At 35.3% G+C, this 10,115-nt stretch overlaps 1 long non-coding RNA gene across 1 annotated transcript; it reads right to left on the reverse strand.

The window, feature by feature from the left end:
• Positions 1-1,715: 1,715 nt before the first annotated feature.
• On the reverse strand, positions 1,716-2,687 carry LOC125269634. The gene is made up of 2 exons (XR_007185160.1): positions 2,188-2,687; positions 1,716-2,061 (listed from the first exon to the last, which is right to left on the reverse strand). It is a non-coding gene; the product is annotated as an uncharacterized LOC125269634 (long non-coding RNA).
• Positions 2,688-10,115: the final 7,428 nt, after the last annotated feature.

Consider the following 10,115-nt stretch of genomic DNA (forward strand, 5'->3'; position numbering starts at 1 on the left):
AATGTTTTTTTTTTTTCTTTTTTTTTCTAGGGTACGTTTATAAAAGCTACTTATTTGAACTAAGGCCTAATCTATGAAACTGGGCCTATGGCTTGAAAATTTAATACACTGTATAGTTTTACAAATCAGAATGGCTGACAAAATTTGATACAATTATCTTATCTCTGAATATAACGAATCCCAGGTGAAAAAAGACGTACTATTAAATGTATTAAAAAAGCAGTATATTATATTTGTATTGTACTAAAACATACTCAAATACATTTTTAATACATTCAATTTTTTTCTTTTTTTTTCCACCTGGGGTATTGTGAGCAAAAGACACTGTTTTGCTGTTTTTCCACATTTAATTAATGCAATAGTATATGTTCTTGTATTATTTTATTCCCACGCTCTGCATAAACAGAGAAAACTGATAACTCTTTAATAATGACAGAAATCATTGTAAGCTTTTGAGCTTTTTGTAAGGTTTTGGATAGTAATTCCTTCTGATGTATTTGGTAATATTTGAGTCAATACTAGTGGGTTACCATGATCTTCACTTTACAATACTGTTCTGAATAATTAGTCATTCCTTTAGAAGGATGTAAACATTATGTGTAAATATTGCCTGTCATCAGTCGAATTACCTGTATGTTACAAAACTAACATCTTTTTTAGTTAAATAAGAAAGTAAGTAAAATGATACCAAGAATTGTTAACCCTCTATGGTACGCAATATGATATCAATGAGGAAAAAATTATTTGTGTTGTTTTTCCTGCTTAAAATTGGACACTTTAACAATATCAATAAACATTTTCATAATTTTTTAATTTATTTAATTTTTATAAGTTTGTTGCCTCAAGGCAACATTGTACCACAATGGAAAAATGTAAACATTTGGCATTTTCATGTAGAAAAAAGAAATATATTTATTGAAAAGATTCATTTCTTTAACTAGACACTTAAACAAATGTATCTAGTTTTTAATGTATTAAAAGTTTCATATTTAATAAAAAGTAACATTTTATATCCAGCTGTTGCCCTCAGGCAACATTGTACCATAGTGGAACGCAAGTATTACCAAACCATCATATTTTTATGTTATTATATCAAGTTATCATATCTATATTCATCTTCCTCATTACAGTATGACCCCTCATTAACTCCTCATACTCACCCTCATCATCTTTCATCTTCCTCATTACAGTATGACCCCTCATTAACTCCTCATACTCACCCTCATCAGCTGCCAGTGTTACCTGTGTTTTATACGTTTCTGAAGTGCTATAGAAAATGTGCAGATCATAATATATGCAGATATAGTATGTGAATTAGTATTCTTATAAGTACATTACAAACTAATGTGAAAATGCCAACATATTTAGATAATTCTCACTCTTTTCCTTACAAATATGATACATTTTTTGATATTGAAACCTATTATGGCTATATGGCCTTATCCGATTCCATTATGGTACAATGTTGCCTTGAGGCAACACACAGTTTTTTGTTATTTTCTCTAAAACATTTGATGATATATAATGTAAATTACTTAAAAATATTTCTTTACTTGCCAGTGAAGTTGACTCATATTTTTTGTGGGTGATTAAATGGTTACATTTGACAAGTTAACAAGTGAAAAAACACTTTTCAATGGAGGAAATATAGAGTCATGTTGTAACACCTAACTTTTTGATGCAACATAAATAAACTGGGGGACCACACAGACTGCTACCTTTCTACGACCCATGTGTATTCAATGCATATTGCGAGCAATACATCAGCATCAACAAGTCTATTCCAGCACCACAGTCTGAGAAACACCATCAGTTGGAAAGTCCATCAGTTCATAGGTACAGCAATAAGTAGTATTCAGCCACAGATCAGTCTTCAAAGGTGAATGTGCGAGACAAAAGTCCTCAAGTGAAGTGAAATAAATCCATATCAGCAAATTCATCAGTCGTTGACCACAGTCAATGAGATGGTTAGCAGATGGTTGTTAGATGAACGAAGACAATTAGTCCCTTTGGTCTATGTCCTGTTTGAAATTGAGCTGATCCTTGCACACAAGAAACCCTCTGCATATAAACAAACAATAAACAAACATGTGTCTGATGCTAAGCCCCAACAAAATCATATTTACAGACCCTACATACATACATACATACATACATACATACATACATAGACAGATGCTTACTTACATTTGAGAATAGGAACAAGTTGTTCCTTAAATCAGGGCACCAACAAAGGACAGCAAACAAAGGTGAGAAGACATCCAATGTGCTTAGCACACTACTTCCTGCCCAATACGTCTTCTCTAGCCCTTTTAGGCAGTCAGCCAACTCAGACTCCAGATCGCCCCCTACTGATTGGGTTAGCTATAACATTAGGTAATCTACTGGGACTAATGTGACAGAACTGTTACAATGTGACATGTGCACATGTGCTGAAACAGGACACAAAATGGACCCCTGTTGGTCATGTTTTGGTCATTTTTGCACTTTTATTGATTAGTATTTGAGTTATTCTGTCCTGAGATATGCTTGATCAATCAATTTGTGCTTTATTTTATTAAAAACAAACTAAAATAGACCATGTTGCCTGGAGGCAACACCGTACCATAAAATGGGACGGTCTAGCCTACGGAGCATTGCTTGTCGCCTAGCAACTGTGACAGCTGCCATTGATGAACGGCAATAAAGTTATCAACTAAAAACCAAACAGAGCACTTTTGGGCTCATAGTTCATTTGAGCATCTGTATTCTGTAGTCAAGATTATTCTGTATTACACACATATTAAATATGCTAACTTGTAATTAACCAAATACATAGAAATTTAATATTTAAGTCAGAAGAAGATATTGAATATACAATACAGTAAATAAAATAAATTGAATAAAATATTGGATACAAAAAACTTAGTCATATGTTTGTAAAACATGTCAGGAAATTTCTATAAAGTTAGAAGTCTGTAAGATATGAAAATGTTTGGGTTTTACATCCAGTCATTAAGCTTCAGCCAATCAGACTATATTGCTCATAGGCCAAAGTGAATTTGTTTAAAACACACCAGAATGTTTCTATAGAATGTTACTTAGAAAGATATTTCAAATTTGATTGCCTTTATTTGTAATTGGAATATGAAAAGTTATCTGTTATTCGTCTTGCTCGTCACATCCACTGCCTCGCAGTAATTTCAGTGAGTGATTCCGTGAATAGTCATTCTACAGTGCTATAGGCTTTTGGTCTGTTCATTAGAAAGGCATGTACAGTGACAATAAGGACAATTAAACTGCTGACCGCTCTCCAAACTCAGAAGTGATTAGTCAGTGACAGGGGCGTCGCTACCCATATGGAAAAGTTTTGTTAAAAACATATGTGATTCTTATATGTTCCAACAGAATATTATAAGGGACATATATGCTGCAAAAAACACATATACAAATTGCATAATATTTATGTATTTCAATCCTATATGTCATATATGTCCCACATATAACTAAAGTCTTATAGATTTTCATGATGTAAAAACAGGAATATAATGCAAATTTAATAGGCCTATGAATGTCCACCATATCTCTTAAGATGTGTGTTAAACATCAGTGCATCAGTATAAGGCTGTTCTTCACTCATCCCTCGCTCTTATCTTGTCCTAAGTGGAGCTTTACGCCTGTCAATCACAGTCATATAAAGTATAATCATAGACTTTCAATCTTAGATGAAACACATATAAACTACACACAAGCACATATATTAATTACAAAATTAACATTTTAATTACAAAACTAATTAGATTAACGTTTTAATGTGGGATGACACTTGGTGACTTTAGTCGCATTAGCTATGTGAACACAAAAATCATGGACATGATTCAGATATGTTAAAGGGTCAGGAGAAAAAAGTCACACTTTGCTCCTTGGCGGTTAAAAATGACTGCCATAGGAAATTAATAGGAAATACGAAAACATACAAAAACCCTGAGAATCTTTTGGTGGTACAAATTACAAATCAACCACTGTTCAGAAAAAAGTGCACAGCAATGAAGGGGTCATGCTCTAAAATATCAAGAGCAAAACAGACACATCCACCCCACACTAGTGTGACTATAAAACTGAGCAAGTTTTTGCAAATGTTAAATATCAAGAAAATCAAGAATTCAGCCACTATGCAGGAAAAAATAGAGGTTTGGTTTGGAGTGGCTGAAATGCATCTTTACACACAACTGCCAGCCTGCATGGAGAGCTTCTTGAGACTCCAGAGGCACCAGCAGCTTCAAATACCTGTTTGCTGCTCAAAACTGGCTTTTTTTATAGCTGCCCTTTTAATACAATACATTTTTTTGACAGGAACTTTCATTAATAAGCCTTTATCTGACCGAGTTCTGCTGTGCTCTAAATCACTCACAAATCTTATGATAATTCGATAATCTCCATTCAGTTTTCATACAATATTAGTTGTTTTCATGCCTTTTGCACAACATTGACCATTTCATGCATTTCATCTTCAGAAAGATCTTTCTTCCTCCTCATATTGCATGAGAACTGTGACTTGCTTAATAATGTGGAACAACCTCTAAGTAGGGTTTCCATAGATCTGGCAAATAATTTCGTCTGAGATTGATACCAGTTATCTAAAAAGACATGGATAAACAAACAAACAAACAAACAAACATTTTCTTAGAAAAACTAAAATCTGAATGTTTATTGTACTGAAATCTTACTGATATGTCACTTGCATATTAATTTGGAACGCAGTGTATACATTAAAATATAATATTAACTAAAGCCTTTTATAACTAAAAACAGTGTACTTGTCTTCTCAACCCTGTTTAAAAAATAGATATTTGCTGCCCTCTAGTGCTTATATGATATTTCAATATTATTTTAATTATTTTAACCAAAGAGCAGTTATCTAAACTTACACATACTTCTTTTAATTAAAAAATGATTTAAAATGTGTTTAATTATAATATTTGTATAATTATATACTGAAATAAAGGGTTATATTTATAAGATAAGGGTGTATATTCCTTTCTTTGTCCTTAATTTTATCTTTCACCATGGCAACACCATTCGAGATATCCAACATCCGTTTCCATTTAAACAACTTCAGTGTCTTGTCAAACAAAGTTTGGTGTAAATTGTATAAACCCTATAGGAGTAGTAGTATTTTTTTTTTTTTTTTTTTTTTTAAATCCACATTCAAGCCAAAATATCTGACTTCCTGTTGGTCGGAGCTAATGAGTGTAAAATAGAAAATTGCCCGGCTTGATGAGAACAATATGTGTATCGATGTGTGACTGTAGTTTAAACTAACCCCCCCACTTTTGTCAAAAGGTTACACTATAGAGGCCCTTCTCCCTGCCTGTTAATACGGTTTTGCCCATGTCTACTGGATGACACCGCTGGTGTGTGTGTCAAGTTTCATGTAATTTGAAGCATGCTATGAGTCTCAAAAGCATCCAAATTATATATTAAAGTTTGATGCGTTGCCATGGCCTAGGAGGAGTATATCAAATTCCAGAGCGTGCATTTTTCAAACAACCCATAATAGCCGACTTCCTGTTGAGGAGACGTATAACTTAGAGGCTGAAAGTTGTTCGGCCCAATGAGGTCTATATGTGTAGAGAGTTTCATACTAATGCGTGCAAGCGTGTTTGATATATGGACCAAGTTTTTAGACACAGTTCAAGGGGGCGCTGTCGAGCAGGAGTGCCCTGAGGCTAATAGGCCGACAGTAGAAACGTGGCATGATTTCAGCCACTCTGCTCATGCTGACCAGTGGAAAAGCGGCTAATGGGTGAAGATGACAGAATACTGTGCAATCGCGAGATGGACATATGCACATTACTACAAGTTTGTCAGATAATCACTTTACCTCTACCACACTTTTAACAGATTTGGATCTTTGTGATTCTGTCTGTCATCCTTTCTTGCATTGTCTTGAGCCTTCACTTTGCCAGTTATAAGCTATATTGTTAGTAGCCTGGAGAGCCCGCAGTCATTATGCCCATTATGCATCATATCGGCCTCTACTGGATGTAAAATGCTCTGCAGTACATTTTGTCATTTGAGAATGTTAAAGGGTCATGAAACCCCAAAACACATTTTCTGCTTCTGTAGTTGTTTTGGTGAAAGTGACTCAAAAGTAATACAGGAGTAATGTATCGCATTACAATTCTGAGACAGTAATATTGTAAGGTAAAGAATTACTTTTATATAACAGTAACAAGTAATCTATAATGTATTACCGTTGGGAAATAACTTGCACAACACTGTCTGAAACTCAGAGTTTGTTCAACTAGCTTCATGCAACAGGCCACCGGTGTCTTTAATTGTTTTCCCAAATTCTGTGCATCTAGCTGATCTAACATGTTAATAAACCTAAACAAAAGAACATATGGCACTCTGGTTGCTGCCATGTTTCATGGAACTCTTATGACTTTTCAGTTTATGCGCAAGACACGGACATACGTAATCAAATTCTATGACAAGAGTCCGATCTACTAAGACACGTAGGGAAATATGTGACGCAGATATTATAAAATCATTCAAGTACAACATAAATTCTTTGTTTATTATATCAGTAGTTAAGAGTAAAAGACTTGAGTTGTTTTTAAAATATTCACAAGTCTTTTGTGTCGAGTCAAGTCTGAAGTCTATTAACACTCTGAGGTCTGAGGAATCGCCGGCGATACCACCACGTTTTTTTTCTTACCAGTGTGAAAGAGACTCAAAATACTCTGTTAATGTTGCACATACAATTAAGAGTTATACACCATTTTAATGTGTGGAATATCTTCTTTTATTTGTGTACACTCAGAGTAAAAACAAAATGTTGTGCTTTTTGTAAAATAAAGAAAACTAACATGATGCGTGATCTCTCGTCTCCCTCTGAACGAAGTCCAATCTGATAGTTCTCAGAAAATGAACTGTAACTTAGTGAATACTAATCACAAAAAAATTAGACTTATGTCTAAAAAAAACGTTGAAATGTCAGGTTTTAAATCGTGTAAGTCAAATCGAAAACAAACATTCTGTGTTTATGTAATCTGTATAAAAAGAGAGCCATGTCAGAAATCCGTGATTCAGCTCATTATCCGCTAATGCGGCCACGCCCACGGAGCCAGCGCTATTCAGAGGCAAATTCAGAGGCAATACATGTATAGATCGTCGCAATCGTGTATTTATTGTCTTGAAAAGGGTTTTGAATAGCCATAGTTAGCGATCTCTGTCCTCTGTTAGTTCGGTTAGTTCCTGGATTGCCTATTCTGCTTTAGTGCTCAGGCATTTGTGGACTAAAGGTGTACAGAGCGCCCTCCGGCTGCGAGTATGAATTGAAAACACAGTATCCAGCGCTCATAGTAATGACAATAAATCCTGAATAAATATTACTCTTCTGTATAGAAAATTGACAAACATATGATAATCCATCAATATTTCTCCAAATGTGCATGCTTTTAAGCTAAAAGCCTATATGAAATGCCATAGAGGTAACATAATTGTTCAGACACTTTGCATCACAGAAATACATTATATTTTAAAGAATATAATAGAATACCATTATTTTAAATTGTAATAATATTTCACAGTATTGCTGTTTTTTCTGTATGTTTGATTTACACCATGATGAGCTTGAGACATGATCACAGAGGGTTTTTTCACAGCCTACCTGACTGAAAGAGCTCATTATTTATGCAGCTCATTAGAGCTCTTTATGCGATTCTTTTGTCTTCTCAGCTGAGAATCACCCATTATTCATGATGTTTCATGATTTGAGGCCCCAAATCAGCCTCAGACTCCAGAGGGTTAAAATGCGACTCGAGTCTGAGTCACTAACTTGAGTGCCTATCTCTGATGTATATATGAGAGGTGATTATATCCAGAGAGAATGCAAGTTTGTGTTTTTATTTGTTATCTTTATTACTATATTCATTTTTAATTCAGAGTACAGATTTAAACTATTCACTATAGACAGTGCTTAAAGTTATTAGACATCTGATACCCAGGTTTGTGCCACAGGTTCCCTAAACTATCAGTATTGGTGCTAAAATCATTTTTCATGTTTCTGTAATGGTTCCATCAGTATGTGTAAGCTCTTTACAGCAGTAGTGTTTTTGTTGTTGTTGTTGTTGTTTTTTTAATATATATAAAATAAAAATTAATAAAATTTTGATTTTTATCTGATTTATCGAAAGTCAACTAATCAATCATCAAAATAATCATTAGTTGCAGCCCTACCCAGGGTTATAACATCGGTTTGATTTCATTTTCCTCCCTCATAAAGCTGTTTTGGTAATCAGTGAGCTCAATCTATAGAAGAACTAAAATAACAGCATTTATTTGGTGTGGAGATTGAATGTTTGGTTTATTCTGTGTTGCAGGTTCAGACACGATGAGCGGCATTGTTCCCAAGAGCGAAGCAAAAGGCACTGACTTCTGTGCAGAGGGCAAATACCATTATATAATCCGCTCTGATCTCGGCTGCTATATGCAGACAATTGATGTAAAAGAAGGTTTAGACATCTTTATTTTCAGTCTGCACCCTGCCTGCAAAGATGGAGACCATTACCTTGGTAGTAAAGATGGCTCCTTTTTCATCATCAAGGGCAATAATTTCCGCAGAGTTAACAACCTGATGACAGACAGCTGTGCTCAAGTTTGGAGCCTTCATCCCTATGGCGGGCCGGAAGGTCCAAAAATATGGCTACCGACTTGTCGCGGGAATTCACTATACAATTGCCAGCAGCCACTGAGTTTACCACTGATAGGCCGGCGGTGCATCTGCATACACACTCTCCTCACGCAGCGAACGACTCACTTTCCTCACGCAGCTGACCACTGACTCTCCTCAGCCGGCGATTCACTTTCCTCACGCAGCGGACGAATCACTTTCCTCACGCAGCCGGCGACTCACTTTCCTCACGCAGCGGACGAATCACTTTCCTCACGCAGCCGGCGAGTCACTTTCCGCAGCCGGCGACTCACTTTCCGCAGCCGACGACTCACTTTCCGCAGCTGGCGACTCACTTTCCGCAGCCGGCGAGTCACTTTCCGCAGCCGGCGACTCACTTTCCGCAGCCGGCGAGTCACTTTCCGCAGCCGGCGAGTCACTTTCTGTAGCCGGCGACTCACTTTCCTCACGCAGCATTAACTCTCCTCACGTTTCTTTTCAAATACTGTGATGGTGCAATAACTAACTACATCTAGTAAAATTGATCATTTTTGTGTTGTAAATGTAATTTATTCTGAAGCAATATTCCCATCAGTGTTCTGTAAACTGTTACTGTTAAGATGTAAACTGTTAATCATCAGATTTGTATATGCCCCCTTAAAGGGATAGGTCAATCAAAAATAAAAATTCTGTCATCATTGACTTACCTTCTAGTTGTTCCGAACCTGTATGAGTTTCTTTCTTCTTTTGAACTAAAAATATATTTTGAATGTCAGTAAACAAACAGCTGACTGTAGCGAGTGACTTTCATAGTAGGAAAAAAAAATATATATGGAAGTCACTGGCTACCATCAACTGGTTACTGACATTCTTCAAAATATCATCCTTTTTCTTTCTTCTGTTGAACTAAACTCATATAGGTTTGGAACAAACTAGACTGTAAGTCAATGATGACAGAATTATCATTATCATTATTATCATCAATTATCACAGGTTTAACGATCCCTTGAAATTGATTGTCATGGCATTTTTTTTTTTTTTTTACCTTTTTAAAAAGGTACTTTTCCCCTAACCTTGGCTATCAGTCTCATGTTAATTAGAATAACTCACTGTAGGGCTTTTACCGTTATTTTTTCCACGGCAGAGGAAACAGAATCTGCATCAGAAGTGGCATTTAGATGCATGTATAAAATTGAATATGAATGTGCAAAACAAGCATGAAAAACACTGTTTAACAACTTTACAATAAAGATCTATAAAGCTTTTGTGGATTTTACAAATTATCTTTAATATACAATATTCTGAAAAAGTGACATTTCCCTTTTTGCAAAGTTCAAATGTTGATAAAATATATAACTTTAACTAAAGATACATTTTTGATTTGCAGCTGTCATGCTTAAACACTGGTTCTGCAGATTTTTGACATTTCAAAATTGCATTGTTTTTGTAACCATCA

This window comes from Megalobrama amblycephala, linkage group LG6 (assembly GCF_018812025.1).
Source record: "Megalobrama amblycephala isolate DHTTF-2021 linkage group LG6, ASM1881202v1, whole genome shotgun sequence".
NCBI lineage: Eukaryota > Metazoa > Chordata > Actinopteri > Cypriniformes > Xenocyprididae > Megalobrama > Megalobrama amblycephala.